The sequence below is a fragment of the Sarcophilus harrisii genome, chromosome 2, assembly GCF_902635505.1.
Source record: "Sarcophilus harrisii chromosome 2, mSarHar1.11, whole genome shotgun sequence".
In the NCBI taxonomy this organism is placed as follows: domain Eukaryota; kingdom Metazoa; phylum Chordata; class Mammalia; order Dasyuromorphia; family Dasyuridae; genus Sarcophilus; species Sarcophilus harrisii.
In genome coordinates, this window is record NC_045427.1 from 97,192,431 (window position 1) to 97,198,459 (window position 6,029).

General features: G+C 34.6%; 1 long non-coding RNA gene across 1 annotated transcript in view; it reads right to left on the reverse strand.

Moving 5' to 3' along the window:
• Window positions 1-2,314: 2,314 nt before the first annotated feature.
• LOC116421367 overlaps window positions 2,315-6,029 on the reverse strand; it is a 5,097-nt gene continuing 1,382 nt past the window's right edge. The window contains exons 2-3 of the long non-coding RNA XR_004231706.1: window positions 5,145-5,317; window positions 2,315-3,160 (exon numbers count right to left, since the gene is read on the reverse strand). This is a non-coding gene — a long non-coding RNA (uncharacterized LOC116421367). The remainder of the gene's footprint in view (window positions 3,161-5,144; window positions 5,318-6,029) is intronic.

Here is a 6,029-nt window from a genome sequence, read left to right on the forward strand (position 1 = left end):
CTTCAAGTATTTGAAGGCCTATCGTAGAGAGAAAAGATTAGTTTTGTTGTTTGGCCCCAAAGGACAGAATTGGTAGCAATGGCTGAAAGTTGAAAAGAGCCAAATTTAGATTTTATATTAGGAATAACTTCCTGGCAATTGTTGTTCAATCATTTTAAAGTTGTTTTTAAAATTTTGTGACCCCATTTGATTGTTGGATTTGTTTGTTTTTTATTTTTTTCAAAAATGATGGAGTGGTTTGCCATTTCATTCTCTAGCTCATTTTATAGATGAAGGAGTTGAAGCAAACAGAATGACTTGTCTTGGGTTCCCACTAGTAAGTGTCTGAGGCCTGACTGCATCTCAGGAAGATGAATCTTCCTGATTCTAAGGCCTGGCACTTTATCCACTGTGCCCCCTACCTTGCCTAACAATTAGATAACTCTGAAAATGTATTGAACTTTGGCATGATATTTGAAAGTCTTCAAAAAGAGTCACTTATTGGCTGTGTCATAATAGGGGTTATTTTGGGGGCCTGGGTTGTAAAGGATGGTTGCTGAGTTCCTTACAATTCAAAAATTTTGTGATTCTCTTAATCATATGAAAAACTATTATGTGGAAGAGGGATTCAATTTGTTCCCTTTAACTCCATGTAGCAGAAATGGGAGCAATGAGTCAAAGATATAAATAAGCAAATTTAGACTTAATATAAGGAAGAATTTCCTAACAATTAGATCTATCCACAAATCGGAATGAGTTATCTCAGAAAGTAATGGGTATTTACTAAATGGAGATTTTTAGGATGGACTCTTGTCAGAGATATATATGTATATAATGGCTCTTATTTTATTTTTTGGAAGGAGTGAGAGTATATATTGAACTGGATTGTAATCCCCTCTAGCTCTGAAGTTCTTATTCAATGATGCCATAAATATCTCAATAGGGAATTTACTGGAAAACCATATTCACAACAGGTTGTTACTAAGAGTTCAAAAACCCTTTATCTACTAAGAAGTAGACTATCTGACATGTCAACATTAGAAAGTTTCAAGTCATATGTTAAATTTGTAAATGTGTGGCTACTGACAGTTGATTTTTAAGTTTTCTGACTGCCGAGAATCAGCTCTAGTTATGCTGAAATGGGGGACACTTATAAGATACTTAGGAATGCTTTTAATAAACCATGTTAAAACATGACTTAAAGATGTTTTCTATTTCTCCAAATAAATTCCTTAAAGGCAATCTCCATTAGTCAGCAGTGTGTTATGTTCATAATAACTCAAAAAATGTGTGAATGAGTGAATGTTTATAGTATCTGCTATGGGGTAGTGTCCAGCAATTTTCTTAATATCATCCGTAACATCCCTTTGCTCCCTCTCCCAAATTTCTTATATGGAATTTTTTTGTTTTTTTTATTAGAGATTTTTATTTTCAAAACATATGCATGGATAATTTTTCAACATTGACCTTTGCATAGGCTTGTGTTCCAAATTTTCCCCTTCTTCCTTCCACCCTCTCTTCTAGATGGCAAAAGCTTTTTATTTTCCAAACATAGGCATACTTTTCAACATTCACCCTTGTAAAACCTTGTGTTCCAAATTCTTTCCCTTCCTTCCCTCCACTCACTCCCCTAGATGACAAGTTATCTAATATATGTTAAACATGTACAATTCTTCTATATATATTTCCAAATTATCATGCTGCACAAGAAAAATCAGATCAAAAAGGAAAAAATGAGAAAGAAAACAAAATGTAAGTGAACAATAACAAAAGAAGTGAAAATATTATGTGTGATCCATGCTCAGTCCCAACAGTCCTCTCTCTGGGTGTAGATGGCTCTCTTTATCACAAGACCATTGGAAATGGCCTGAATTACCTCACTGTTGAAAAGAGCCAAGTCCATCAGAATTGATCATCATATAATCTTGCTGTTGCTGCTATGTACAATGTTCTCTTGGTTCTATTCATTTGACTTAGCATCAGTTCATGTAAGTCTTTCCAGGCCTTTCTGAAATCATGCTGCTGATCATTTCTTATGAACAATAGTATTCCATAACATTTATATTCCATAACTTATTCAGTCTTTCTCCAGTTGATAGGCATCCACTCATTTCCAGTTTTTTGCGACTACAAAAGGGCCACTACAAACATTTTTGCACATGTGGGTCCCTTTCCCTCTTTTATGATCTCTTTGGGATGCAGAGCCAGTAGAGACACTGCTGGATCAAATGGTATGCACATTTTGGTCATAGTTCCAAATTGCTTTCCAGAATGGTTGAATCAGTTCACAACTCCATAAACAATGTATTAATATCCCAGTTTTTCCCCTACCCCCTGCAACATTCATCATTATCTTTTCCTGTCAGCCAATCTGAGAGCCAACATAGTGGTACCTTAAAGCTGTCTTAATTTCATGCCTTTTTATTTTTGCAATTCTTGCTGATGTTATCCTGTATATACTCTGTTGGGGAATCCACCTAATGTACTAAATGCCTTCCTCTTGGTCTGTTCATCATTATAATACATGGGTTTTCTATCCATTATCCCTTACTTTGTGCTATCTGCTTTTTCCATCATATATCTCTTGTATAATATTTTTTCTTTCACTTTTTGCATTCAGTTTGTTATGGGTAGTATACTGCTACATGTTCACATGCTATCCATGCTTCTTAGGCAACCTGGTTTTTGATTTATCAGATAGATTATAATATTCCTTGATTTGAATGCCAGGTATCAATACAACAAGAAAATTAATGTCAAAAAGATGGATTTTTATTGTTGTTATTTATCTCAGGGAGAAACATTGAAAGACCACAAATCCTCATAGGTAATTCCTTCTGCTTTCTTCATCCTATTTAACTCTGTGCCAGTTTTACCATCCATTTGCAATATCTGTCCAAAATTTATGTACTGATGAATCAGGTTCATGGCATATTTATCTAGCTTCATTATGTAACAACCATTGGAAAACTTTAGCTGTCCATGAAGATTCAGCTTGGGAAGAGAAGAAGTTATTACAAGACGAGGCCTGGAGGGCAAGGATTTTTTTCACATGTACGGGAATTTTGAGGGTGTTGAGGGAAAAGGAGAGTTGATAGGCATCCTTTGGAGCAATAAGACTGGGGCAGAAGGGATCATTGATATCAGCGATTTCCTTCTTTAAGACCATGAGAGCTATCCCCTAAATAGACAAATAGAGAAGTATGTGACTCTGTTTTCTGCAAGGATGCTTGCTTAGATAGAATCTTGATAGGGAAAAAAAAACAGACAGGAGGAATAGTCCTTAATTTTCCTTCCCCACCCTTTACTTCTGCTTAATTTTTTAAAATTCTCTTAAAGAATACATTTGATGCACTTGATCTTATTTTTCATAAATTCTTGTGGTTTATTCTGTCCTTAAATTATCTGGTGTCCCTTTGTTTGTGGCATGAGGTCATAGGACAGGTGTGAGAGTTACACAAAAGAGAGTAATCCCTCCTAGCATAGAGCTAGGATCTCAACCCTTCAGCCTGTTAGAAAATTTTACTTTCTAACTAGAGGCATAAGCATGAGCCATTTAATCACTACACTATCACATGCAATGCTTGACAAAAAGTAGACAATGCTAGTTGAACAACTAAGGCTAATTTTTAAAAATATAAATTTGCCTCATAGATCGGAACCTAACAGTAAGTACAAATTGCTCATATCTGAACAGGTCTGTATAATAGACATTTTTCATCTACTTTGTTTTTCCCCTGTGGAAAATTAGTCCAAACTATTTTAAATCATTATGGATCTCAGCTAGGAGAGTTTGCCATGTTTCAGAGCAATCGACATCTAAAGAAGAGCATCTGGATGACCTTACTACCTCTAGAGAATCCCTTTGTCATTTTACTCTGTGCTGGAGTCCTGGGTGATGGTACCAACTTCCTTAGGTAAGAATGAGTCTCTGTACTTTATTCTACAGATAGGTGCTACAATAGATAAGAGTGCCAGGCATCTTAGTGTCAAAAAGACTATGAGTTCAAATCCTGATTTTGACATTAGCAGTTATGTGACTTTTGGCAACTCATGTGTCCTTTCTTGACCTCAATTCCCTTCTCAATAAAGTGGTATCTACTTCCCAGGATAGTTGTGAGGATCAAATTAAATAACATATGCAAAGTGCTTTGCAAACTTTAAGGCACTATAGAAATGCTAGCTATTCATATTATGTCCATTAAGCTTCACACTGTTATAAAATCGAAAATAGAAATATTAGACCTATTTTACAGATAGAGAAACCAAGACCCAAGGAGGCTAAATGACTTAGCTTTGGTCACCCAGGTTATAAATGTCAGAGACCAGTTTTAAAAAAAGGTCTTCCAAAACCCAAAGTTCTATCACCATAGCACAATGTCAACTGTAAAGTACAGGTCTATGCCTTTATATCTCAGATTTGGCTAACATAAATGAGCTTATAAGAGGATTTTCAATTTTATTCTTATTTCAGCATCTGTCAAAGAATCTTGTGCAATTTTAACACTTGCATCAGGGTTCCTTGTTGGATAAGAACCTTTTAAGTTAGCATTTTCTCTACCTGATTTTATAGTTTTTTTTGTCTACAAAAACTATTTAAACACTGGGATATTTTCTTCTAGTCAACTGTGTGCTTGTAAATACATATTCTGTTGTAGAAAGTCACTTAAGAAAATCTACCTTCGATATTCACATATTTTCATCAATGATGCTCCCTGCAGGTCTGTAAACTTTCACTTAATATTAATAAAGATTTTTTTCAAGAGGTGTCAGCTGTTACCAATATCTTCTTAATCTTTTTTAGTAATAAAATATCCATATTTTTCTCCAATTATTCTTTCACTCATCTTTAGCCTTAAATTTGAGAGCCTTAATGCCCTCAAAACTGTATTGTCTCCAGAATATATTTTCTCTGTTTATGCTTGGTCTGGTCCAGCTACTTTTCCACTAATACAATAGCAACATTGTTATATTCTTATATACTTGTTATTATGTAAATGCACAGAATGATGAAAATGATCAAAAATGCCACTTGTGTATACCATTCTCTTTGTCCCGATTTGTTTCAAGTAATCCAACTGAATTTTACACTTTTTCAACCTTTACAGATAATAGTAAAATGCTAAGATTCCTAATAATTTCTTTCTTTAAGTTGCCCCACTGACCTCTGCTCAAAACAATTAAGTAATCTTTGATAATATCCTGCTGAAACATGGAAGCTTGTAATCATCCAACAAAAAGATGGAAATATGTAGAATTTTCTTCTATAATTGCATGACAAATGAAGAGCTCTGTAATGAGGTTGGAGTGGCAAACATTCTGGAGACATATGGAAGTGCTGAAATTGTTTAAAAAAAAAAAGGCAAATTAACCAAACAAAAAACAATTCTTGTTTTCACAGTCTAATGGATGATGACATTTAAGCAATCATATACAATTCAATCCACTATCCTTCTTTTCAATTTTTATCCCAAAATTCAGCTTTCTATGAGGGATATACGTATTTCAGATACAGCAGCTTATTGTCTTGCTATATTGTCTGAATCAGATATACATACTGATGTTGACAGGCTCTTTTGGATATTTAATGCACATTAATGTGGTCCATGTTAAATATTGTTAGTGAAAGCTTGTTCCTTACTATTCTCCTCCAGGTAAGTGGTTAGATGAGGATTTTAATTGGTGGATGGATGACTGTCATAAAAGAGTAAGCATATAAGTTGGTGTTGTTAATGTCCTGTCACTGTTTTTTTGGTATCAATAAATTCAGAGATTTTTCTGTATCTATGGTATCTTTTCAGCCTTTAGATGCCTTGTAAATCAGTCCCTCAATTTTTTCACAATTGTATCACCTTCAACATGAATCTCCTCTCTATACACCCCATCAAATCCATGTTTTTCTTATCATTATTTTCTTTAGTGACATTATTACTTCCTCTGAAAGCCACTTAGGGACTGTGATTTTATGGTCCAAGTGTGGTGTCTCCATTACCCTTCATGTTCCATGATGGGAGGATTGGGAAAGAGGAAGAAGAGAGAAGAGTGATTGT